This window comes from Semicossyphus pulcher, unplaced genomic scaffold (assembly GCF_022749685.1).
Source record: "Semicossyphus pulcher isolate SPU_LCO1_2020_fin unplaced genomic scaffold, fSemPul1.0.p SCAF_15, whole genome shotgun sequence".
In the NCBI taxonomy this organism is placed as follows: Eukaryota; Metazoa; Chordata; class Actinopteri; order Labriformes; family Labridae; genus Semicossyphus; species Semicossyphus pulcher.
The window spans coordinates 4,462,492-4,488,858 of NW_027211659.1; the positions used below are offsets into that span (position 1 = coordinate 4,462,492).

General features: G+C 44.5%; 1 protein-coding gene across 3 annotated transcripts in view; it reads left to right on the plus strand.

Moving 5' to 3' along the window:
• The window catches only part of sema5ba (sema domain, seven thrombospondin repeats (type 1 and type 1-like), transmembrane domain (TM) and short cytoplasmic domain, (semaphorin) 5Ba), a 211,110-nt gene that overhangs the window by 40,579 nt on the left and 144,164 nt on the right, over nucleotides 1-26,367 (plus strand). For 2 of the 3 annotated variants that reach the window (XM_069662946.1, XM_069662948.1), the window contains exon 2: nucleotides 4,797-4,861. The exons of the other annotated variant lie outside the window; for it this stretch is intronic. The gene's annotated coding sequence lies outside the window, so the exon portion shown is untranslated. The remainder of the gene's footprint in view (nucleotides 1-4,796; nucleotides 4,862-26,367) is intronic. 3 annotated transcript variants of the gene reach the window in all.

Consider the following 26,367-nt stretch of genomic DNA (forward strand, 5'->3'; position numbering starts at 1 on the left):
TTGGGTGGCTTCAGGAGAAAGAGGTTTATTTAGCAACAGCACCCTGAGACAGTCTGATGTAAACTGGAAAGCTGCAGGCAGTAATTCGCTCCTAATTAGACATATTTCCTTTACTGCCTGAAGAAGGAGCGTTTAACTGCACAAGTACACTGTGTGAATGTGTGTGTGTGAGAGAGAGAGAGGGAGATAAACTCCAGGAGTTATTTAGTTGTGAGCTCGTGCTGTTTTGTAACTCGCCTCTTCACCTACTTCCCGCTAAGTCTTCATTAAACTGTCTGATTCAGTTAGCGGTAACTGGTGCTTAATTAAGAGAATTTGATTTTCTCGGTTGGATCCGATGGCGACCGTTGATAAGCACTTCTTACGGACGGAAATAAGCGGGATGCACCGTGGCGAGCTGCAAAAGTTTCCAAAGACCAAAAAGAAAGTTTCGCATTGGAGCGCAAGAGTGTGACCTCAACCTCCTGACTGTTCAGCCGCCTCCTGCTGCTATCTAAAGGGCTGCTGGTTATAGAGCATCTCAAGTTCAGCATGTAACAGAACACACACACACACACCGCCTGCCAAACAGCCAGATGACTTTCAAGGACTGATTCAAGATTAGAAAAGAGGAGAGACAGAAAGTTGCTGCTATAAATATCTGTGTGTGTTTCTGTGTGTGTGTGTGTGAATTCCTGGTTTGAGGGAGAGGAATAAAGAAATGATTCGAGAGCAACAGCTAAAAAGCACCTGATGACTTCCTGAGAAACTGATATGCTTAAGCTCCAAGTGTTCGTGTTATTAATGCCATCAATCACACCTTTTTCTCTGCTGTGACAAGTCAAGATGTCTGCTGGGAAAAAGGTCTGTTAACCACACTCGCGACGTGGCTGTAGGCGATGTCAATCTGTTGTCAAGTCTTTTTTAATTAAGTTCTCATCAGACATGTCTTGTACTATGTTAAAAAACATGATGGTTTTTGAATAACCTTTTCAAATCCTCGACTTTGGCATCTTAGCTGTTGCCATGTCGTAATTTTTTTTAAAAGTAAGTCACTATGTATTGCTGAATGAGGCAACACAATGGTGATTGAGCCTATTGCCCACTAATGAAAGCCTTTGCATTTGCAGTATTACAGACTGAATCACACACAGCACCCAGTTAGTGACGCGTTTCCCATCAGCCAGCAGTGGTTGGTCTGCCAGAGAGGGTAGGCGGAGCTAAGCGGCTGCTTTTCCGCTCTCTGCAAGTGTTGCGAGTAAACAGTAATCTACTATGGCTGAACAAACAAAGAAAAGATGGATGACTACAGATACAACTTCAACAAGAAGTGAAAATCCAAAGAAAAAGAAACAAACTCGACGCTCAGATGAAGCAAACAGTCTGAAAAGGAAAGCGACCGTCAGCCAGGAAAATCAAGAGTTACAACCGGAGCCAACCGTGGATGTCACACATGCAGCACTGTCTGGATATTTGGGAAGTGTGCTCCTGCAGTTACCGTTTATCGCCATAGGTGCCGCCAAAGAGAACGAAACTGAGATCTTCGAGATTACCACTTTAAGCTGGAGGCTAATTCATTATCTGGCTAATTTGCTAGTAAACAAGCTTAGCTAACGAGCTGGTAATGTTAAGAGCAGACCCTGATACCTGCTAATTAGTAATTAAGTCAGTGAAAAAGCTCTTTGCAGTATTTTAGAACAACTGACGTAAGCGGCCTTTCTGTGTGGAGTTTGCATGTTCTCCCCGTGCATGCGTGGGTTCCCTCCGGCTACTTCGGTTAGGTTCACTGGTGACTCTAAATTGTCTGTTGATGTGAAGTGTACCTCGCCTCTTGCAAAATGACAGCTGGGATAGGCTCCAACCCCCGCCCCTACCTTGAACAGGATTGGCGGTATCCATAACACCACAAACACAGCCGAGATGCCGAGTTCAGTGACTCGGGTAAGAATGCTCAGTGTCGTAGCATCATTTCATATGTTTTTTGTCAGCTTGTTAGCTTGTAAATGGCAGTGGTTGGCACAGTGTTAGTGGACGTGGATGTGGAAAATAATATCCGCTGCAATGTTTTATGTTTTATGTTTCGATTGATAGTAAAAAAAACCTCCAGGATCAGGTTAAGGTCTAAACAATGCACTCTCTGCCATGTTAGCTTTTTATCTTTCAGTATGCTAATGCTAACACAAGTCTGCTCCTGTCTGCATTGGAGGTTTCAGGTTTCATTGCCTGTGTTGTTGCGTATAAGACGGCGACTGTTACATAAAAGTTCTGGCTACGCCTCGGGATACTTTGAGTCTCGGGTATTTAGAGAAGTGCACAGACATCTACTCCTAGAGGAATGTGAAAACCCCTCTCTGGAGAAAAACTTTGCATTGATACAAGTCAGTATTTAAGTTTAAACCACATCTCTGCAGTGTGATTTACATCAAGTCAGTTTTCTGCTCAATAAAGTTTAACTGCATGTGAGCGGGTCGAGTAGCCCACGACTTTGTTTGTCTGACTGTCTGGTGTGGAGGCTTCACGGCAGGAGATCTGTGTGTGTGTGTGTCTGCGTGTTTGCGAGCATGCGTGTGTGAAAGAGAGTAAGACTATAGGTCACAGACTAAGCAGTTTATGAGAATTCTTCCTCCTCACTTGTTGTGGTGAATAAAGCCTGATCCACCACCGACATCGGAGATTATGGGGAGGTTTTTTTTGAGCGGACACTTCCTGCTGCTCAGCGCTAAATTCTCAGCTTAGCTCCGTGGAAAATCCCCTTTACTGCATTTATACCTGGTTGTGAGGCTGTTCAACATCGAGCTTGGGAATATGGAAGAACTTTGAGCTGGATTTAACTGGAATTACTGATCATTTTTCATTATTGATTTTTTTTTTAGACAAATGCAAAGTATTCTCCAGTTTGGCCTTCATGGTGTTTTTTTAGTTGGACAAAAAAACTCAAAACTTAATTGATTTAATGTTTATATATTTATATTCTATAGGGACAAGAATTTGTCATGTAAACCGAAAGCCAAATTAGCCTAGACGTAGATGGGCCTTTAAAATACACCAAAAAAGATCCACAACAAATACCCATCAGTACAAAACAAACTCATACATGCATACATTAAAGACACAAAACTCCTACCTCTGTATCCTTGTATTGATTATTGATTATTGTTGAGTATTTGTCTGTAGCTCTGTGTTGTTGCTGTCCAAGCCGGTCTCTCTTGAGAATGAGACCACGCGTCTCAACGAGATTACCTGTTTAAATAAAGGCTAAATAAAAAATCCAATATACACTTTAAATATAATAAAACAGGAAGCACTAGATCATACTGGACTTCGTGTCTGATGCCACTTCAGAAAGTGTCCAAAGCCCTATCCGCATGGGACCTCGTGTGATAAGACATGATCACCTCGCACGGCTGAAGCAAAGTCTGTATGTTACTACACTTCACAGACATCATCCCCCCGGATATGACTGAAAATGTCGAGGCTTTGCGTAACATCTGCTTAAAGCCTGTTGAAAGATAGAAAAGCGCTCCTTACCGCATGTTGCCACGCATATCATCCGTCTCATTGTCTTTGGAGATTTCGCTCTCGTGTTGGATTTGAGTTTGCTCGTTCTGTGAGTGGGTCCTCACGCTGTGTGGCGAGATGAGCTTCCTGAATTTGCACCCAAAATGCTGTCAAAACTTTGGTTTATAATTTCCACCGCAGCCTCCATAATTCTTGAAAGGGAAAGAGGCGGGAAAAGGGCCTCTGTGTTTGCCAAAATATGGAAGGTAATTTGCGCTGGAATTTTACTTTACAAATTACGGACATGACCGATTGGCACGGGATTAAGATCACAGACGGCCGCAGTTATTACAAATCATATCCCCAGGTAATACTAGTCCTGTGCGAATAGGGCTTAAGCTTAATCCAAGTCAGGATCCATGTTATTTCAACATATTGATCTTATTGGATTTACATCAGCGCACCTTACACTTCCTGTGAGGCGCTCTGCTTCTTATTGAGCCCCTAACTTTAAGCTGAATCAATGTAATCAAATGTAATATAGTGATCACCACTTGTTTTCATGAGAACTAATTGGCAAATAAGTTTGTTTTTTAACTAAACAACACTAGTATATGAATGCAGGCATATAGGATCAAAGCTCTCTGCTGCATTGATTGATTATACTGCACATCAAAGCAGAAGTTCTCCGTCTCATTCGAGCAAACATGATTAATCCCTCTCTTATTAATTCTCTCCGTTCGGTGCAGAAGTGAAGGAAACAGCAGCCGTAACACGGCCGCCGACGCCCCGAGAGGGATGGCAGGTCTGAGCTGCTCCTTCAGGTTGCTGTAGAAACCGACCAGGGCTATTTGTTCCAATTTGCTGTGTGGCGTTGAGATCAAAAAGCCTGGAGTCCAAAGTGCTCTCTGCATATTAGCGTTTGATTCAACACAATTAGGCCTCATTTACATTCATGTTAATGTACAGCTGAGCATATTTAGGCTGTTTCCATGCAGTTTAAGGCTCCTTATGTCAGGGTTTAATGTGTTTGAACTGTGATGAACTGTGTGGTTTGTTATTGTCCGGTTGAGGCCTTAAGGCGATGTAAAGGCATCTCGCAGGTCCCTCTTTTTCCCTCCGGCCCCCCAAACCCCCGTGAAGTCTCGGTTTAAAAGCCATTCCTGCTCCGCCTTCTCCGCTCCATTGAAAAGTTGGCGGTTTGTTTACGAGAGCGCCAGCACTCCTTTGTGGCTCCGCGCTCCGCTTATGAGCAGCTATAGTGAAAGACTCACCCCTCCCCCTCCCTCTTTTCTCTCTCTCTCTTCCCCTACTTCCAGAATCAGTTTGAAAAGGACAGACGGCCCTCTCAGCCCCCTCCCCACACCCCAGTGATGCTTAGCTGGTGAGTACACTTTCATCTTTTCCATTCAAAAGTTTTTCTCGCCACTTTTTGTTGCGTTTCTTCGTTTCGTTTCTGCATCTTCGGCCCCCGAGTTTCCTGCTTTGTATTCGTCCCTCTAATCACTTTGTTTTTTCTTGTGTGGTCAGTTTGTTTGTCAGAAACCAAACTCTTTCGTCTCTGCGATGAGGGATGTTGCTTTTATTCTTTTTCTCTCATTCACGCTCGCTAAATGTCTGTCTTCCCTCCCTCCAAAATCTCTCTGGCCTTTGTAGTAAAGGTAAGGCAGTTTTTTTTTTTTTAGTGGAGCCCTTTATTCTGACTGAGTGAAGTGATTTGAAAAGCAGCAGCGACTGTGAGAGCATGGAGGCGGAAGAGAGGAGGATAAGCAGGAGAGGAGGAGGGGGACGGCTGGAGTTGCTTTATAAAGGCTGAGTTTACCTCTCTCTCTCTGTGTCTCTCTCTCTCTCTCTGGTGCAGACAGCCTTGAGCCTAATTGAAACTGTTTGGTGAAATCATTGTTCACATCAGATGTGACACGAGTACACAATCACCTGGTGACATCACCTGCGCCAGAGCAGACTGGAGCCAATTTGAGTGCATTTGCATGGCTGCTGTTAATCAGATTATAACAGCGAGACGATATTCTGAATGTTACACCTGAGCCTCAGTATTCTCTCAGTATTGTTACAGGTGTTAAGCTTTTATTCGACAGCACCCAGGAGGAGAATTTGGGCAAATTTAAGGGGAAGAAATGGTCCCCAAATTACACACTCAGCATCCTAAACCTGTTCGAGTTTTAGCTAAAAGTAAGTGGACCTGACGATCAAACATCTCATTAAACATTCAGGTTTTTTGAAACATCCAAATGCTGCAGACTTAAAGGGCCAGTTTGCCGATTTTCAACCTAAGTCCTGTCATGCTATTATGAGGAGCTAATGCCATTATGGCAGGAAAAGAAATGCAATGTTGCTCTGTGCCTTTGGAGGACGCTATCCGCTTCTCCAATGAGCCCTGGAAAACCTGCGCCAGACTAAACCACGTCATCTTGCGAAACTACACTTCCTCAATCTAGGACGCCCGCCTCCGATGTCATGTCTCGTTCAAAATCGTCAGGTTTGAAATGTAGACTGCAGACCTGAAGATTTTTTAGACGATCCACCGGTATATTCTTGTGGTATTGGAGCCGTTGCCTGCAGTGAAAACGGTAGTATTTCACTCCAGCGTCTCTCACTGGGCCGTTCCTTTCAGAGGCAGGGGCGCAATGCATGCTGGGCGTTGTAGGAATGTAGAATGGGCGAAACCACGAGCTGTTTGTACAACTTTCTCCACAGTTATGCCGCCAATTTTAAATATTATTGCTTCTGTCGATTACAGAGAACACCAGCTTTGACTGACAGCGGCTTTTTCCAGGAGCGAATTTCTCCTTTAATAGATCAAAAACCTTCGTCTGTTATTCAAACAATCAAGCTCTTTGTTTGTATCGGAAACACATGATTTATGTGTATTTATAGATCATGCTCATGCTGTTCTCTTCCTTCAGGCCTAATTAGAGATAATGTGAATAAACATAATAATGGGAAGCTTGAAAACTTGTTCTCTTACTTGTCTCCTGCAGGCGGATCTGATGCAAAGTAGTTGTTTAGAGTAAATTAAGTCATAAATGTCAGCAGATACGGATAAAAAGATGTTTTAAAGTGGATTCTGTAAATATACAAAGTCCTCAAACTCCACAAAAAGAGGAATCAAATGTTGCACAGTCTGTTGCCGTCTGCCATCAGTTGTTCGATTTATCGGTTACAAGATAAGGACCGACTTCATCTCAAAGATAAGACGCATTTCTTCACAGTCAATCATCTAATAATAACCCTGAGTAATTCCCAGGTGCTGCTCTGTTTTAAAACCAAATAATCCAACACCTGAGACCGAACTTTTAACTGTTCAAACAAAAACAAAGTGTCTCTCAAGGAGGAAAAGGCCAATTCATCATGAAAAGCTCGGAGCCCTCCGGCTCCGGTCTGCCCCTCTCCTCTCTCTGTGTTTAATATCCCTGCAGGCCGGCCCTGGCATTTGCTTACGTTCTGTTGTTGGGCTCCCCCGTGCTTAGCACTCGCCTCCATCTCACTTACTCTGCTCGATTCAATTTGTGGCCTAAATGTCTCTCCCTAATATGTGTCATTGGAGCAGAGCAGCGGCGCTCCCTCTCTGGAAGCTCCTCGCTGTTTGTCTTGGTTCTCCCTGCTCCTCTGGGAGGAGATCAGCGGCTCCAGTCGTGGCTGGCATGTTGTCTCCTCCAGTGCCGCTGTTGTTTGCTGATATTTAGTTCAGGATGACAATAAGCCGGAAGAAAACAAGCTCCTTTCAGGCCAATAAGAGCGAGAAGGGGAGGACTGAGAAGGAGAGAGAGAGACCTAAAAAAGAGCGGGGGACAGGGGGACTCATCCCTGGATTGGGGATTCTCTTTAGTGCTTTCTGTTTGTGGCCCCTAGGGCCGAATTAAGGGAGCGTCATTATCCCTGGCAAATTACCACGCTGCCTTTGTGGTCCAGCCATGGTACATTAGTGCGCCTTAAAACGTGGCCGAGCCGTGCCCATTCAGCTCACAAAGGGAGGGGGCCGCTGGCAGATCCTTGGCCCGGCTCACAGAGGAGCCATTCACACCACACCGGGGGGATGGTGACGGAGGTGACGGAGATGGAGAGGGTCTCCTGAGATGAGTAAAAATCGCGTCTGATGTGACACAGTCTTAAAACACGCGCCAGCAGATGATGTCATCACTTGGCATCGTTGAGCCGCCGTGAAAATCCGGATCAGATTTTGGATCTGATGAGGAGACTCATGTTGGTGGTTTCCATTTATCCCTTACACCAATCCCAGGATTAGGATCGAGCCTTTCATGGGACTAATTACTAATTAGCCGTGTAGCAACAGCTCCAACAACAAGCATGTTTTCCTTCAACAGTTATTTGCACCTGCTTTCACATATTTGTCCTACCTTACCCAGGGAACAGTCTCGTGATGGCATCATGACCATTGCACCATTTATTAATGTAAACTTGAAGGCAGCACAGCAGCAGTCGCTCCTTCAGGAGGTCGGACGGAGCGAGTCGCATGAGACTAACGTCAGCATCTTTTAAATCTTTTAAATTTATGACAAACCGACAGAATCAATGGATCTGAAACATTTTTATTTCCTTCAGACGCCACAAATGATTTATGGCTTCAATTTAGTGCTGAGACAATTATTTTATCAAAGCTTTGTTGATCAGCAGGAATTTAATTGAAAAAACAACTGATCGATTGTTTCAGTCAGAATGAAGCAAACTCTGTTATGTTACTTTTAACACGTTTATATCTTCTAGATCTTTGGGTTCAGGATCTTCAGCTCTTTTTCATGTTTTCTTTTCCAAAGAAATTGTAACTGAATTAAATCTTGAGAAATAATGGATTCACTAATGTAAATATGACTGTAAGTTTCTTTCTCATGTGATCGCAGTCCTGCTTTGCTCAACTCAGACAGTTATCCAAAATCCGGACGTGCATTTATTTCCGCCAGACTCGACTCTTGTAACGCACTTTATTCCGGTAACAGCAAGCGTAACATCCAAAGACTGCAATGAATCCAGAACGCTGCTGCCAGGCAAGAGAAGCGACCATATCACACCAGTCCTCGCTGCCCTTCACTGGATACCTGTGTGTTTTAGATTTTAGGATTTGATTGCTTGTTTTAAAGCTTTAAATGTCCGGACTCCAGCCGACATCTGTGAGCTGCTAACTCGATATGAGCCTGACCGCCGCCTGAGATCTCCTGGCAGGGCGCTGCTGGTGGTTCTTAAAACTCGACTCAAATCTCGAGCCTTTGCAGTTTGGGCCCCACAGCTTTTTTACTTTTTACCATGCCTTTAATGATGTATGGGATCTTATTTATTTATCTGACAAATTAATTAGTTTCGATCGCTTTTCGAGTGTAACAATATATGATTACAAAATGGAAATATTACAAACTTTGATCTCAGGTGTGCAGCCAGAAATGATGTCCAATTTAAAAGCCAAAGGACTCCGGTCCGCTCTTTATTAAGTAAAATGATAAACTACGTTTGGCTTGGTACAGGAGGCAGAGTTGTTCGTCCACTACTGAAAGGGTTTGTGTGAATGAATCTTTTTTTGGGGGCATTTTTTGCTTTTATTTACAGGACAGCTGAAGAGGGACAAGAATTATTGGGAGAAGAGAGTGGGGGATGACGTGAAGCAAAGGGGCCGAGGGTGGAAGTCAAACCTCGGGTACGAGGGTCAAATTTTAAATCGCTTTGGATAATGCTCTTCATTTACAAATCTTCATCTCAAAGTGACGCGTCCAATAACCGATCAAACCTTTGACGACCACTTTTCAATACAGTGTACCTTAAATGTGCCTTAGGCTCTACATGGTGTGCACTACCTGCAGAATAAACAAGAAATATACCGTCATTATATCCACTGAAACAGTTATGTTGTTTGCGCCTTAGTCAGTGGCGGCTGGCCAATAGAGGGTGTGAGGGCGCCGCCCACACTAGTGGAGAGTGTGTTTTTATTTTTATTTATTTTATTTTGAAAAACTAATATTAACAAAATTACTTATTTAAATATGTAATATATATATATTTGTATATATACCAAAAAAATATATATATTAATTAATGTTCACTGGAAATGTGGGAAACAAGTGTTGGGCTACTCGTCTCTGCTTTAGGGGCGCTGGAAAAAGCGCCCATAAAGCAGAGATGAGTAGCCAATCAGGGACTGTTGCTGGGGCAAGATACGAGCATATCAACGAGAATATGGCCAATCAGCGTCGTAGAAAATAAATAAATAAATTTGGTCAGTTTTGAGTGATTGAGTGATGGAAATGACAATGATGGTTGCTGACACAACAAACAACTCCGTACGCTCTCTTCTTCAAAATCCGTTCGAGAGGAGAAGTTTAAGTGAAAAATTACGGATTAAAGAAACTGGACCGGATCAGCCAGATATTAAAATCAACCAACAAGCGAGTGAAAAAGGTAAAACCTACACCAGAGGATTTTCTCGCAACTGGAACACCACAAAGACTTGGCGAGCTGGATGTAGCCGTGTAAATGCACTATTCTGCTCCTCGTGTTTACTTTTTACTTTTTACCTGCACGTATGATTGATGAATGGATGAATATGGACATTGTCTTTCAAATGCTCCTCGTGTTTAACCGCCGTGTGATACCAGTATTAAATTGAAATATGCATAATCTACAGTCACCATTCATACCCATGATGCATTGCGAAATACTGTTAAACGTTGTGAAAAAGACAGATGAAGAAGTTACTGCTCAATTTTACTGTATAAATGAGTTAAATTAGTTACAGTGTAGAGACAGTTTAAAAGCTCCATCGTGGATACTCGTGTCAGAAAATGTCTTGAAAGACTCCTGGAACTTCTTGCTGGTTCAATTCCTCCATTAACTGGCTGCTTCTTAAAGCAGGACCAGTGTTCTCACAATGTTTTGGAGCAAAGTAATGAGCAGGTGCACAGAAGAAGAAAGAAGTGTGGATGTATTGTTTGACCTGTTTTCGGGGGGTTAATGTTTCCTGGGTCTTTTGAGATGCTCGGATGAACCCCGGCGTCTTTCATCCCTCCACCGCTGAGAAGAGGAGTCCTGGTCTGAGACTGAAGGGCTGACTCCGTCTCAGTGTGTGCGAAGGATTTCAGCTGTTGCAGAGAGCTTGCAGCATATAAATGTCTGCCAGTTACAGATTGCATCCGCTACAAGCTTTGCTGGAAATGTAGTCTCCGTTTCAAACATCAGCAGGTAGCTCAGACTCAATAAAGAGCGATCGCGGCTGATCCGCTTGGCCCTGAAAACGGTTGAATCGAGTTTCCACCAAACGGCCATAAATCCAGAGAGCACCGCGATGTCAAGCTCTTCAAAGCAAACTAAATACGAGGGCTGCTGACGGCACCGTAAAACTCCTCGTGTGTGAAATGTTTGTTCTTGGCACCTCGCCTTTATTTATCATCTCATCAACTGGAAGCTTTACGTGCGGGATTGATGTCTCCTTCATTTTATTTTGCTTTCCACGAGCTGAGAAGTTTCATTACTTTCCAGCGTTGTTTCTGCTTTTATGAACTCAGTCCCTCGGCTGAAGTGGATGAAGGCAGGGAGGAGGCTTTTGTCCGGGGGGGGTCGTGGTTTGAAACAGCGAGCCCGTAAATCCTGCACTGATCTTTGGATCATTAAACTGTGAGCTCTGGTCCTTCGGTTCTTTATCACCAGCCTGGATCCCGGGCCATGATGGAGGCTAACTGGCTAATGATTAGCTGTCTTCTGCAGCTACTACAGAGCTGCTGCTGCTTCAGCTGCCTGTCAGGAAGGGAGGAGGCTGTGAAAACATGGAAATTAGGCCTTTCAGCACTTGATCTTTTTATCCGCCCGACTTCCTGTTGTGTCTGTAACTTTCCCACAAACTTACCGTGTAATTAAAACGGGTTTTAAGCCACTGGTATCCCTGCCGAGTTGTAAAGATATTCATGCAACTCGTCCAAAACAGAGGTTGGAGTCGTTTTTATACACGTTATTCTAAGTTTGCTGGAGCTGCTGACGAGACTGTCTGGTCTCTAAACAATGTTTGCATTTACGGTGCTGAGAGGGAGATTATCGTCTTCTGTGGATCTAAAGACGGAGAGAAAGTGTTTTGGATAATGATCCCTCTTTTCTTCCTCCGATCAAAAATCCCTGATTGCTTTTGGTTATTCCGGAGCCGCGCAGGTACGGGAGCGTGTTTCATCTCAGACACAAAGGTAGAAAATAACAATGATTCACTTAAAAAGTTGACTTTGAATGAACTTTGTAACCTTTGTGAGGACACAAACATGAGGATGGGTTAGAATTAAGCTTCTGTGTCAGGCTCAGAGGTCCCAACACAGACTTTGCTGCATCACAGCAAAACTGGTTGGGATGGTTTGACATGTCTTGTTATCTAAAGGAAGACCAAGATGTATGGCATGTTTTATAACCAGCAATACCTCCAATCCATCTGACCCCACAAGCTGTTCCTCCCCTCTAATACGACCCACAGGAGTGTTTCCTGAATCAGCCCCCTACAAATGGCAGGCAGCACGAGGAACATGCGGTTCACACGGTGAAACATGTTGTTGTTTGTTTGGCTCCAGAAGTACTGGGTCACAGAAAAAGAGTGATATTGGTTAAAAGGGGACATTAATGCTGCTACATTATGTGTGTGGATTATGTCATCAGTTTGACGTGAACATGCACAGTTAAGACATCAAAGTTGACATTTTGCTTTCACTTAAACTCCATTGTTCCATCAGCCATCTCTGACTGTCACCCCAATAGGGCTGTGAAGGTTACCACATGACCGCGATACTGCGGTTATGTGATGCCAACCGCGGGGTGGACCAAGTGACCTTCATCACTGCTTTTTTATTTTTGGCTGACCACCGGGGTCAGCCCTACACACGGGTCTGTATGTGACTGAGTGACTGAGTGACAGTATTTTCACAGCTTTAGAGAGAGAGTTGCGATCGATATGGCGGATCATGGAGCATATTGGACCTCCACTGATGCAACGCTCTGGATACTTTGTTTGGGGAGTATGCGGGGCTGCTCGTCCACTGTCCTCACGTTGTCATCGGCCTCATAATGCTATATAAATAAAGTTATTATTATTATAAGGACAGTCCTTGTAACACATCGCCCACAAAAGCGCACATTGGCCTGATGCGGTCAGCCACAAACTAGGTTTTGATCTTGTCTTGTTAAAAATAGACCCAGTCATGTTTACTAGGTACGTCCAGCGTCCTTGAAGCATTAAAATCTAAAGGGATGCAGTTAACTCACTATCAATGCGTCCCAGGGAAGCACCTCATCTTTCCCATTAGACGGGACGATACGTTATGAACAACAAACTCAGTAATCAGCAACAGAAACCTTGCTGTCAGAGCACCGCTGTTTCAGTCTTGCGACATGCTAGTTTAGCCGCGACAACAACACCTAGCCCGTCACCACAGATTCCCACAAAGGATCTGACCTTAGTAGTGATGATAAACTGGTGTTTCCGCTGCTCATGCTGTGTTCACTCATGTCGCCGATGTTTTACCGTCTGGGGGACGCGCTGTAGTGAAAGAAACAAGACGTACTCCAGCAGCGGGCCGTGGCGGCGGTTAACCGCCGAATTGCAAGGGGGCGTTAGTGTTTTACCGCAGTTAGAAAAATTCAGTACCATCACAGCCCTACACCCCAATAAAACGTATCAATGTAACATTGCTTTCACATGACTTCCATCTTTTCACTTGCAGTAATCGCCATGGTCAGAAGTAGACTCCGACTTGTAGTTAATCGGTTGCAGGTTGGTGGGTTTGGAGAAGGCTCACCTCGCCTGTTGCTCCTCCTCAGGTTTCTTCAGTTCTCACCCTGTAAATGTTTCCAGGAGGTCTTTTAACTTATATGAGTTGACGTCTGCTTACAGATTGTAAAGCCCTTTGAGATCTGAGATTTCTCAGCGATACCAGTAAATAAAATTTGACTTGATCTGATTTAATTGGTCTCTGATGGGATGCAAACTCCGGCATCAGAATCTCATCTCTGACTCTCAACATAAAGGGCAAACTGCTCCCTGCATCGGCACTAAACGTCGGTCAGAATTTCTAGATGTACTGGGCGGCTTTGCTGGATTATGAAATGTCTAAAAGATTACCGAGCCTGTCCTAAACGCTCCCTCGCTTTCATTTTGACTGTCAGAAACACTCAGGGAGTCCAAGCTGATGAAACACAGATGGTATTCCTCGACTCGTGGAGCCTGTAACATCCTAACGCACCAGCATAAATCCAGCTTTAACATGTTCACATCTCTAAAATCCGATTAGGAACCCTTGATTTATTTTGGCTAAACCCGCCTCACCTGAATCCGACCAGGAAGCAGAACCGAGCCGTCTCCTCCGTCCGACGTTTCAGCCGGTGTTTAAGAACCACTTTGACTCCTCGCCGCCGCTCGGTCGCTGGTTCCTGGCTGTAAACTTGCTGTTTGCGGCTTAATCATTCAGTAAGGATTAGTGGCTCTGTGTGATTTCTAATTATAGACCTGGACTGAGCGCTCTCCTCCTCCGTGGGGGTCACGTGGAGCCCACCAGGCCCTCGGCCAGCTCTTACTCACAGCTCAACTTTCACACGTTTCTTCTGTGCCGTTAACTCGCCATCTTTTTTTATTGTTGCGCTTTATATTTGTCTTTGTCTCAGTCTGGTTTTTCTTCCTCCCTCTGTCTCTCTCTTATTGAGCTCACAACAAAGACTTTTCATTTGGATAAAATAAAACTCAATGAGGGAGCTGTCAAAATAAATCACTTCTCGTATCAAAGAGGAAACAAGGAATCTGCTGAAAGGAAAGGACACCGATTCTTTCTCTCTATACAATCAATCAGTTCCCTTTCACGTCTTTTCATTCTAGAGAACAATAGGTTTGATTAACCCCTCTGGGAAAGCTCATTATCCATTTCCATTACAAAGGTGTTGGTAAGACACTTGGATTTGAAACGCTGCGCATAAAAAAAAACACAGATGAAAGGATTATATTGATGCCCGTGAGCTCTGAAAGACAATAATAGAAACATGATGGCTGCCAGTCTCAGTTTAAGCATCCGGTTCAACAACAGGCCAGATGTGCTTCCTGCTTTGTGCGTGTCAGCTTCGGGTTTTTGATCAGTGTGACGCTTTGTGCGTCCAGACTAGTTTGAAATCTTTGACGCCCGCTGACAGGTTCTTACATTTCATAGACGAAGTAAACATCCAATATTAGGCCTTGAATTACGTATTTATGAGTTTATTTTTATGACGAGACTCTGTTAGGATCATCTGGGGGTTTCATTGTTAAGCCGAATCTATTTCACTTCTTCGTGGGACGCCCAGGAAGCGGCTCAATCCATTTTTAATCAAAGCACCTTATTAAGTTCGGATCAGATTAGTGGGTCGGATTTTCCCATCAGTCGTGCAGCGCGCCTGTGATGTGTAACCTCACGCCGGTTGTGTACGTTCACAGAAATAACCTCAATATGATTTATTTACATCCTGGGCTGTGTGATGATGCAGAAGTTTTAATTAGCTCTCTGACATTTAGAGAAATCTGCTTGTTTGTTTTCTCAAAGCAACATTTGGAACTATTTTACCTCAGATGTATCTTGATGATGCTCTGACTCCTGCCTGCTCTTACGCCATATACGTTGGGTTTAAGAAGTAGATTGCCCAGCCATAAGTTCAGAAAAATGTACGTCGGTCTCAGCTTGGTGTTCTCAGTACGGGCATCATGGCGGGGTGAAGACGACTTTAGCCCTTTTAACTCTGTGGTTCTGCCGTCATGCAGCTTTTTTCCATCGGTCCAAGTGTGTTTTTTTTACACAGCGTTCCGGCATAACCTGCGAGAGGTGTACAAACAGCGTGTGCTTCAAATACACACACATAGGCGGCTCAGAGGTGGAGCGACTTGGCCCCACCATTCCGCCTCCGTGCGCTCTACATAGAGGATGAAATGTAACAGAGGCGTAATAATCCCGCCTTGAACTGGCGCTGTAAAAGGGGCTTATTTCTCATCTTCAGCTCTATGTGGCCACAAAGGAGACACTACATTATATACATGCAAAGGCCCGTGGATTGATCATGCAGAAAGTGCCTCAAGAAACAGACACATCTTATTGCCAGGTGTCAGTTAGGTGTCTATCTTTCATCAGAGGGAGTAACAGAGGCTAAACAGCGTCTGTGTAAACATCGGAGCCGGCAGGGCGGAGCAGCGTGTGTATTTGAAGCTGTTTGTTTACACCTTGCGCACGTTTTGCTCCTGCAACACTTTGTAAAAACACACACTGGGGCGGGCGTGGCTTGGTCTAATGTAAAATGGCAAAGGCTGCATGACGGCGGCGCTTCGTTATGGCGCCAAGGCGGAACCGCAGTGTTAAAAGGGCTAGAGTAGAGCTTGACTAGCTGGTTTGTAACACAGTGCATCCCATTTCAAAGGAAGTCATGCCTCGGAGAGATGTCTCTCATTATTTGTCTTCCATCAACTAGCAGGAAGACATCATGTGACCTTTTACCTTCTGAGCAGATATTTATAAGAGTAAGATTAGGCTGTGGGAATTAGTGGTTAGCGCTGTCGCCTAACAGCTACAAGGTTCCTGGTTTGAATCCTGGTTCTGATGTAGTGGGCCTTTCATGTTCTCCCCGTGCATGCGTGGGTTCCCTCCGACTTCCTCCCACACTCCAAAGACATGCTTGTTAGGTTCATTGATGACTCTAAATTGGCCAGAGGTGTGAGAGTGAGCGTGAAATGTTTCAGCCCTGTGATTGACAGGCAATCCGTCCAGGGTGTAACCCCGCCTCTCGCCCAATGACAGCTGGGATTGGCTTCAGCCCTCCCACGCGACCCTGAACGGGATGAGCATACAGACAATGGATGGATGCCTGGATTATATTTACACTTCACTAGGATCAGCCTCCAGATGTGCTCTGTCTGACAATGCATTCAGCATTAACACGTCTTTCCTAATCCAGACATCCAGGTACAGATCGCTCGTTAATACCAGGTGTCACAAACAACCATTGTAAAGATTAAAGCCTCTAGCCAACATTGTTTCCTCCATTTCCAGGCCTGTATTTCCGCCCTGCATGGACTCATCTCCTCCTCATACCGCGTCCACTCAGGCGCTCTTGAACAAACCTTGAGAGTCTCATTCAGCCCCTCACCTAGCTGCGCCATGTTTGAAATGATACATTCACTCCAACATACGAAGGCAGAATTACATGTAATCCTTGCTCTCGTACAGGGTGACCTCCTCTTCTTGGTTTCTTTGCAGAATTAATTACTGAGGTTTGGGGGCGGAGGAGATTTCTTTGTGCTTCCAATCTCCGGGTTCTTTTGTGTCTGCTCACACCGATATTAAGGAGCACGGCTGATAGAAAGAGGTCTTATTAGTTCTCTCGGTGAAAGAGACACACGAATTCACAAAAAAAAAGCCTTAAATGAAAACTTACCAGGCTGCATCGATTAATGGTTAGACGGGGAATTAGGTCCCTGGTAATCATTCTTTCTGTACAGTTGACTGATGGTTCCAGCTGTTCTCCGTCTTCTGCAGACATTTTTCTTGGATGTTTAGATGCTCGCACATTGTAAAACCAGCCACACACTCTTTTGATGAAGATATTCTCACTGCAGCCTCCCAATTTGCAGCTCAGCTTGATCAAACTGCTCATTTACAGAACTAATGAGAAAATGAACAAAAATTAAGGAATCATTTGGTTGTTGTATTTCATCAGGAGAAAAGAAGCTGCAGCTCTGTTTCTGCTGCCGGTGATTATATCACAATTACGACAACATGGTACGGTTAGGACGGCGGCGGCGGTTCCCTTTTGGAATGATAAACATAGCGTCGGAGGCGTGTTGTGTATCGGGGCGGTAAACAATGCCGGCAGTGATCAGTCTTGTTTTCATTTCCATCACCAAATTTCCTGGCACAAAGCCCGGGTCACGCATCAAGAAGGCCGTAACGAGAAATTGTGTTGTGAGACCCACAGCAATTAAAACAGGAATACAAGATGTTTTTTTTTTCTAATTACATCACAATGGATTTAATTACAGCTGCATGTTCTGCAAAGCAACGCCGTCAAGCTTGATCGTCCGTCTTTTGTTTCTGACGGGATGTTCCCTCCGCTCTCCGGACCGCAATCAGCGTTCAGAAAGACACTTTGAAACGTGAACCGAGCGGCGGATCCACGAGGGAGATACAGACGGGTTTATGAAACGCCTGCGGCCCTCTACGTCCAGCTCTGTGTGCGATTGTTGCTGTCTCACAAGGACAGCAATCATTCAGGTTTAATGATCTCTTAAATAGACTTAACGGTGCACTCGTGAGCTTTGTAACCGGGTTGATGGCTCATTCAGAGCGTTCAAACTCCTCCACAAAGTTTCAAATATAAATGTACACCAAGGAAGCGTTTTCTTAAAAGTCAAACATCTGACGGTTCAGAAGCTTCCTCCTCTCTGACAGCTCCTCGTGCTCCTGCAGTGTGAAATCCCTCTGCCCTCCACCTCCTCCTCTGCTTTCAGCCTCTGCGAGAACAGCCGCTTCTGACAGCCCCGAGCCGAACGCTGTGAAGTTTGTGAAATGGAAATGTCTTTGTGGTTACTATAAACGTCTGACCACTTTATATCTCGCAGTGTGTCAGTGTGTGTGTGAGACATTGTTTGGCGGTAGCTACATGCGTACGGAAGAGAATCCGTCTCCAGGAACAACTGGTGATCAGATTCTCCTGTTGTGCTCTGCATGCAAATAAGCAAGAACATCACTTCCACAGTGTTTCTGCACGTCAGCACAATCCCCCTCCTCGGTCGGAGCGGGGCGTGAGCTATTGTTATGTTCCACAAATGTTTTCCTAGAGCGCCCATGTAGCCTGTGTAGCCTCTTTGTTGCAGATGCATAATGCCAGATTTGGTGTTGTTAAAATATACAGATGGGCATCCAGTAAAAGAAAAACTTAACTCCTAATGGATAGCAGAGTCTGCCCTTTATAAAACCTGCGTCTGCTGTAAAGTTTGTATATTGTGTGAGGGAGCTGAATGCAGCAGCAGCAGCAGCAGCAGGACAAATCTGTTGGAGCATCTCAAACAGAGGCACGCAGCAGAGAGGGAGAAGTTACTCTTTACAGCTGTCGGCTCAAAACACCTGCTGAAAGACAGATAACATAGCTGCATAAAATCCATTAAAATCATAAGGCAAACATGGTGTGTTTAAGGACAATTGGATATTTAATCTTAGTCAATATTGCCCAGCGCTATCAGTGCATGCATCCGTGCAAAATCCTGCAAGGAAGTGAAGTCAGTACGGAACATGTATCAGTCCCTCCAGGAAGTCACGATGTTGCAAGCGCGTTAATTCATTCAACCATTTTCCGCGACCAGTTTTAGTTTAATTTTTCCTTTGAAAACAAAATGATGGCGAATTTTCACCACAGGCAACTTTGAGGAGTGGCGTGTCGTAACGTGTGCGCGCACGTGCATGGTTTTATTATCAGAGACGGTCAGATGGACGGTTTATAGGTATGATATTGTCTTCATTTTAAAACATATTTTAAATTGTACTCCTGCTAGTAATCCCCATTTTTAATAAATGTATCTGTAATATAAGGACCCCTTTTTTTCTGTGACTAACAGAAATCAGTTGCCTTTTTGTTTGTATCTTAATTACGTAACGCTGTTACTTGTGTTCTGTTGCTCCCCAAGCCTGGTCAATATGGAGACTAAGTAAGGATGGGGTTGATGAGATTATCAATCAATAATTTTCTGTGCACAGCGGCCGAAATAACGAGTAGAACAACATAAATGTAATAAATAACGTGTAGATTCTCTGTGAAGTGAACATTTTGTGGCGATTACTGTCGTTTTCTTCATTTTTACACATTTTATTCAGAACAGAAATGGACCAGAGGTGACAAACAGCTGCTCAGTCAATACGTGGCTTTGTTGGAGCGTTTGTCTCAGTCGATCACAGTGGATGTGTGTTGCAATGCATGTTTGCAAGTGGCCGCAACAATCATAGAAAATGCCCACAAAGTCCTGGAGGGACAGATTTATTAAGGGTCGGCAAAACAATGATCAGTTTTTTTCATATTTATCACAAAATTGTGGACTTCCTGTTGGGTTTTATGTATGGGTGCAGGAGGCTTTTCTGTAGGTATGGCCGTGCTTAAAATGCATACCAAAGTTCATACACAAGGTGAAAGTAACCTTTGTGGGGAGCCCTGTTTGAGAATTTCAAGGTGGAACTATGGAGTCACTTTGCCACGCCCATGCTGGAGACCTGTAAAATATCACATGTTCCTGCGCATTTTCATTCATTTCAAAAAATGTAAACCCCCTCGAAAGTGTGATCAAAGACGGGGAAAATAATAATACGAATAATTCCTTGCATTCCAATAGGGTCCTCGCACCCGTCGGTGCTCGGGCCATAATTCCCAGATGCTTCCCACTGCTGCAACATAACCTTCAAATCCCCTCTCCAGTCCATCTGATGTGTTTCCCTAAATGCACCACATCTGAGTCACACTGCTTCCTCATTCGATTCTCTGAAGCGTCGCCAAACGCTGTGTATTTAACATTGTTTTGCTAAATCATAGTTTTTGGAACTGGCTGAGCACACAGCTGGACTCGTAGCAGTTGATTATTCAGTCAGGTTGTGAAAATTGTTATTTGTGCAAAATAACTGTGTGCTAAATAACTTGCTGCTAATCCAGAGCAGCAGACGGGGATTAAAGTTCCACGTCCCTCCTGCAGAAGAAAATTACAAACAGTTTACAGCCTTTCAGTCCTGCAGGTGATACACGATTCACTCCTCCTTAAAGAGCATTTCTTTATGAAGAGGACAGAGGTGGTCCAGTGTGTATGAGAAACACAAGCTGCCTGTACACACTCAGTGCTTGTTCACCTGAAACACACACCGTCCCCCACGACAATCTGGCTCGTTAGATTCTCTGAGTGTGTTGTGTTCACTGCTGTATTTTTAGTCTTCATTAGATCACATGAGACGAATTTTCTCACCACGTGAACATGATGAAGATGTGTATGTGTGTGTGTGTGTGTGTGTGTGTGTGCGTCTCAGGCCTTGTTAAATTGAGCAGAAAGCGAAGCTGACAGACAGTGGTCCGTGTGTCTGTAAAGATGTGAACGTGTCCTTGAGTGAGCGACAAAAGAAAAGAGCGACTGAGGAGCTGAAGACGGATGGACGTGGAATAAAATGAGCTCACAGCTGAGCACACCTTAGATCCTGGCATCCTTGAACAACGGAGAACAAATTATTCTTTTAAGAAACATGAAACAAATAACAAGCAATTAATTATTTCTATTTCAGACACAGTGTTAAGATTCGTGGAAAAAATGACGGCAGGAATATTTTTATATGTTGCGTGTCTGTCTCTGTGTGTCAGTCCTGTGATTGACAGGCGATTAGTCCAGGTGTAACCCCGCCTCTCGCCCAGTGACAGCTGGGATAGGCTCCAGACCCCCCATGACCCAATATAGGATAAGTTGTACAGATAATGGTTAATGGATGGATGTTAAAAAAGGTTGAACTTTTAGGATTAGTGCCAAGAAAAAAAGGAATCGGAGACAGAAGATGTTTTTGGTTTGTTTTTGCCTCTGAAGAAAAGTCGAAAATCTTTGTCCTTGTTATTTTTACTAATACGTAGGACTTAAACCGGCAAAGTTTGACTTCATTCTCATCTTTTTCTTATGCCTAAAGCTGATACTTTCCAGTAGAGTTTGTATTTAATCAAGACAGGAGGGAACAAAGTCAGTAAGAGCCAACAAACAGCTTCAAGTGCGACCAGACACTGGTGCCTCTTGCAACATCAACAAGATCAGTATAGTCATCATCGTCATCATGTAAGTCCTAGTCAGCATAAACTACATCCTCGATGTCATCATCATCAGTAGCATCAATATCATTAAGGTCAGAGGTGTTCATAAAGAGCTAGGTCTTTAGCTTCTTCTTAAAGGTGAAAGGAACTCTGCGGACCGAATGGAGTTTGGTAGCTCGTTCCACCACCGGGGGACGACTGAGGAGAAGAGTCTAGTTAGAGGCTGTTGTGATGGGAGTACCAGAGCGTAGTGGGCGGGACGGAGCGTAGACCTGGATGAGGGCGTTCAGGTAGGCAGGAGCCATTGTTGTTGCTGTTTTGTAAGCGAGCAACAGGGTTTTGAATTTGATGCGAGCGGTGACTGGGAGCCAGTGGAGGGATATGAACAGTGGAGTGACATGTGCCGTTTTGGGTTGATCGAAGACCAGTCGCTCTGCTGCGTTGCATCTGCAGAGGTTTGAATGTGCATGCAGGAAGGCCTGCCAGGAGGGAGCTGCATGCTTGATGCTTGTTTTTTCTTTTTAGCATTTTGTACTGAAATATTCTGTTATTTTTTGGGAGATCTGTTTAGAGTGATTTTCATTTGGACTTCAGGCCTTTGTGCATCCAGTAGTAGTACACGTCCTGTTGAGAAGACTCTGAATACTCCAGTTTACAGGATATAAGTTAGTCTTGAGGCTGCACTGTGGTGCAGTTGTTAGCGCTGTTGCTTCACAGCTAGAAGGTTCCTGGTTTGAATCCCAGTCCGAGCGTAGGAGGCCTTTCTGTGTGGAGTTTGCATGTTCTCCCCGTGCATGTGTGGGTTCCCTCCAGGTACTCTGGCTTCCACAGTCCAAAGACATGCTCGTTAAGTCAGGGGTGGGCAACCCTGCTCCTGGAGGGCTACCTTCCTGCGTGTTTCAGGTTTCTCCGCACTCTAACACACCTGATTTGAATGATCTGCTCGTTATCAACCAACTGAAGCATCTCAGGGGATTGGTAACGAGCAAAACATTCGAATCAGGTGTGTTAGAGTGAAGAGAAACATGCAGGAAGGTGGCCCTCCAGGAGCGGGGTTGCCCACCCCTGCTCTAAGTTGCGAATGTGATCAGCCCTGTGATTGACTGGCAATCCGTCCAGGGTGTACCCAGCCTCTCGCCCAGTGACAGCTGGGTTTGGCTCCACCCCCCTTACAGATAATGGATGGATGGATGTCTTGTGGCATGCACAGCTCAGAAAGTAGTCTGCTTCCAGATGTGCAAATGCATCTGACCCTTCTGAGAGGGTGCAAACGGAAGCATAAAATCTGTCGTATTTTAGAGTCTGTTAGCTTGTACTTTACATCGATATTTAACCTGAAATTGTCTTAACAGCAAACAAAGAGCTATATTAGTTCGTCCAGTATCTGTGTCAGCATTACGCTGCAGCTGTGGGTGAATATGACTCGCTGTAAATCTGAGGGATGCTTATTATATCCCAGATCAGACCAATTAGCGCAGAGGTGACAGCGTTTGGATTCTCCCCGAGGCGTTTTCCGCCGACGCTGCCGACCTGTTGCGTGTGTTGCGAGGGCAGAGCCGAGACCGTGCGAGTCTGAGGAGACTTGTTAAGAAGCAACGAGCTGCCTCACTCCGGCTGCTGCATCATTGGTGATTGATTTTTTTCTCTGGACAGCACAGAGACCAGAACACACACACTGTACTCCCTCAGAGACATCCACACACGCTCTGCTGCTGCACAATGACGGCCCACTCAGTGTCACAAAGCGTCTTTATTTCTTATTTTTGTGGTTCCAGTTTGTGCGTGTAATTGGAGGCTTTTGAAAGCAACTGTTTGCTGGATTCTTACGTAACAAGAAAATTAATGCTTCTCCTAAAATTCCTCATTTCGGACCCACAAAGGCGCCCTCTCAGCAGCCTGTGTGTTTGTGTGCATTCTGCAGGTTGGCTTTTATTAAAGTTTTGCAGCCAATCCCCAAGTAGCACAAAGGTAGAGTGATGAATGCCTGCAGCTAAAATCCAATAAGATGGATTTAGTGGGAACAGCAGCTCACTCTCTCCCTCTTTGTCCGTCTCACTCTCCCTCCGCCTCCCTCCATCACACACGCCCAGCCGCTCATCCACCAGCGGGGTTCCAAATCAGTCACTTCTTCTGGCCGATCAATGCTCTGTAATCAACAGGGGAGACACATTGCTGCTCTTTAATGGAATGCCTCCTACCTGCTCGGCCCGTCTCGTCGCGTCTGAAGTGGATTCACCGGAGCAGGCGGTGATCAGCGGCGACGGACACATCAGCCGTCTGCTGCTGCCTCCTTTGTGCGTGACTGCTGAGTCCTGAAAGATTGCTGCCTGCTGTACAGAACACTTTAAAGGCTTTTGGAAACACATTTAATTACGTTCACACAAGATTTGTATTGGATTCCAGCGTGGCTGCCCGGCACGCTGCTGACTTACTGTGCCTTTTAAACATGTCGCTTATTGTGCTTAAAGTTTAACTGCAAGAATTATGAAAGCAGAGATGAATAAATCATGCTGCCCTTTAGGGGATTTAAATTGCACAATTGGCCTTTCAACATGCATATAAAAACTTCAGACGCTTAAAAGCAGCAATGTCTCTCCTGATAATACAAATTAGAAAAGCAGAAAAGAAGCTGATGTAAAAACTGCAAGTTGTAACATGAAGAAAGTTCCGGTGGCGAGTAAAGTTCCAGTTTGTTAAGCAGGCGGATTCTGCAGGTGACAAAGGTGTGTTAATGTTTCCTTCCTGGACATGATGTATCTCCTCCCAGCGGGGGGGAAGCTGACAGCAGCTCTGATGGATTTGCTTTGATGTGGAGAGCAAGCACATAAATAAAAGTGTCATTTCCTGTGTGCCGCACGCAGAGCGGCCGCACCTCTCAACCCTGCTGACAACTCAGTTCGGTTTGTACGGAGACGGAGAAACAACAGCAGCGCCTGGGACGTGTGTTACCCTGAGAAGCAACACTAGACTTGCTAAGGTGGATGTATCGTGATGTTAAGCTGCCTTAGTTCCAAGGAGCGAAGTTAGGTGTGACTTTGAAGGTGGGAGTTTGCAATGTCAACCACCTGTTGCACTTTATGTTCAGGGCACATGAATGATCAGGTGTTGCTGTACTTCATGAGTAATTAAGAATGTATAAACATGACAGTATCTCCTGCATGCCTCACTGGAAGAATAATATTTCAGCAACACGTCTAAGGTTTTTTAATTAAAGGTGTTCATGTCTTCTTTATAGGTAAGAGCAGTTAAAGGGACAGGCCAAAGAAAGTGCACGTGTATTCTGTTGAATTCAAAGTGTTTAATCATGATCAATCATTACTTCTACTTTTTTTTAAGACCGTTCTCTTCAAAGTTTTTACAAAAAAAAACCATAATTGAAAAACCATAGTTGTTGTAGTTCTTGCATTTAGTCGTGCATGATTTCCTGTAACATGTTACACTCCTAATAGTTCACAAAATAAGACGTAGATTCATGTTTTCACGTGCATGAGGTACTCACTATGAGGTGTAAATGGGCCGTACTTATATAGAGCTTTTCTAGTCTTGCGACCACTCAAAGCTGCTTTTACACATGCTTTAACATGTCACATTCACACACTGATGGCAGAGGCTGCTCGATGAAGTGCCCAACTGTCAACCAGTACTAATCTCATTCACACACCAAATGGGAGTTTGGGGTTCAGTGTCTTGGCAACGGACACTTTGACATGTAGACTAAAGCAGTCAGGGATCGAACCACCAACCTTCCAATTGACAGACGAACGACTCCACCACCGAGCCCCTACACTTTATTGTTAGTGGCCTCGGACACCTCACACAGCCCGTGCAGTCACTTACCTCCAGGCCACAGATACAGGTCTCTCCCTTTCAGAACCGAGCGTGCCATTGCCGCCTGAGCTAGACTGGGTGTGTGCACTTATTCTTTTCCACAAATGTAGTTCCCATCGTTAAATAAAGTTTTTAGAATGAACTGAATTGAATACTCCGAGTACCTTTAGTGCTAAACGTTACCGGTCTTTACCTCACGGGTCACTCCTGGAAGGCCTCTGCTCATTTTGCCTCTGAAGTATCTATAGCAGTTTGTTGCGGTGCTTTCCTCCAACGCTTCCTGCACAAACTTAAAGCAATGAAAGGAGTGTTGTTAAATAATAATGGTAGCTCTGAGGTTTCTGTAAAACCAGAGGCACGTTGTTCCTGCAGTTTTAGCTTCAGTGTTGGCTTTTAAATTCAGATTATCATCAATAATAATGCTCCAGTATTTACACTTAAGAGCAGGCTCAGTGGTTTCAGCTGTTACAAATCCTGCTGCATGTTTATAGAAATCGATTATCATTTCTTTTATTTTCTCTGCTGTATTATTAAGGCAGCGCTTATGAAAGCAGTTAATCGCTGATCTTTAAGTGCTCTGAGCTTGAAGCATTTATGAGTAACCGTAAAGACGCCCGGGGGCTGATGCATCTTTACTCTTGCATGTGCTGAACCTGAGGCTTTGGATGAGGCTCGACCTTTGAAGGCATGATCGAAACCATTAGCAAGTACGGTGTTTAGATTGCTGTTAGAATGAGGTCAAAAACATGCGTGCAATTAAGAGTTATAGCCAAGGAGAACATTTGGCTTTGGTGCAGGTATTTGTAGAAAGAAAATCATTGCTGTTGCATACAGATCTCACATTGCACGACATGAAATCACAGCCAGGGTTAGGAGACCGGTTCCCCGGAAATATCAGATCTTACAAGCTCCAGTCATGTTTTGAGACGTATAAAATGCTCTGCTTGAAATAACAAATTGTGTAAAAATCCTCCCATGGCATCTCCTCTTACTCCCTCATTAAAAATTCCCAAATCTGCATAGGCCCCGCCCACTATGCAAAATCAAAACACGTCTCTGCCATCGTTTAGTGGCAACTTTTGCAGTTAGCAGTAGCATAAATAGTTTGCATAAATGACGGTTACAGCTGGCTCGCATATCTCACAAGTGGTTGCCATAGGTTACACATAACGATCTGCATAGCGTCACCCCGCCCATTAACGGGATTGGCTCCTTAGGTTTGTGACATCACAAACCTGCCAATCTGAAAACGTGTTGTTCAGC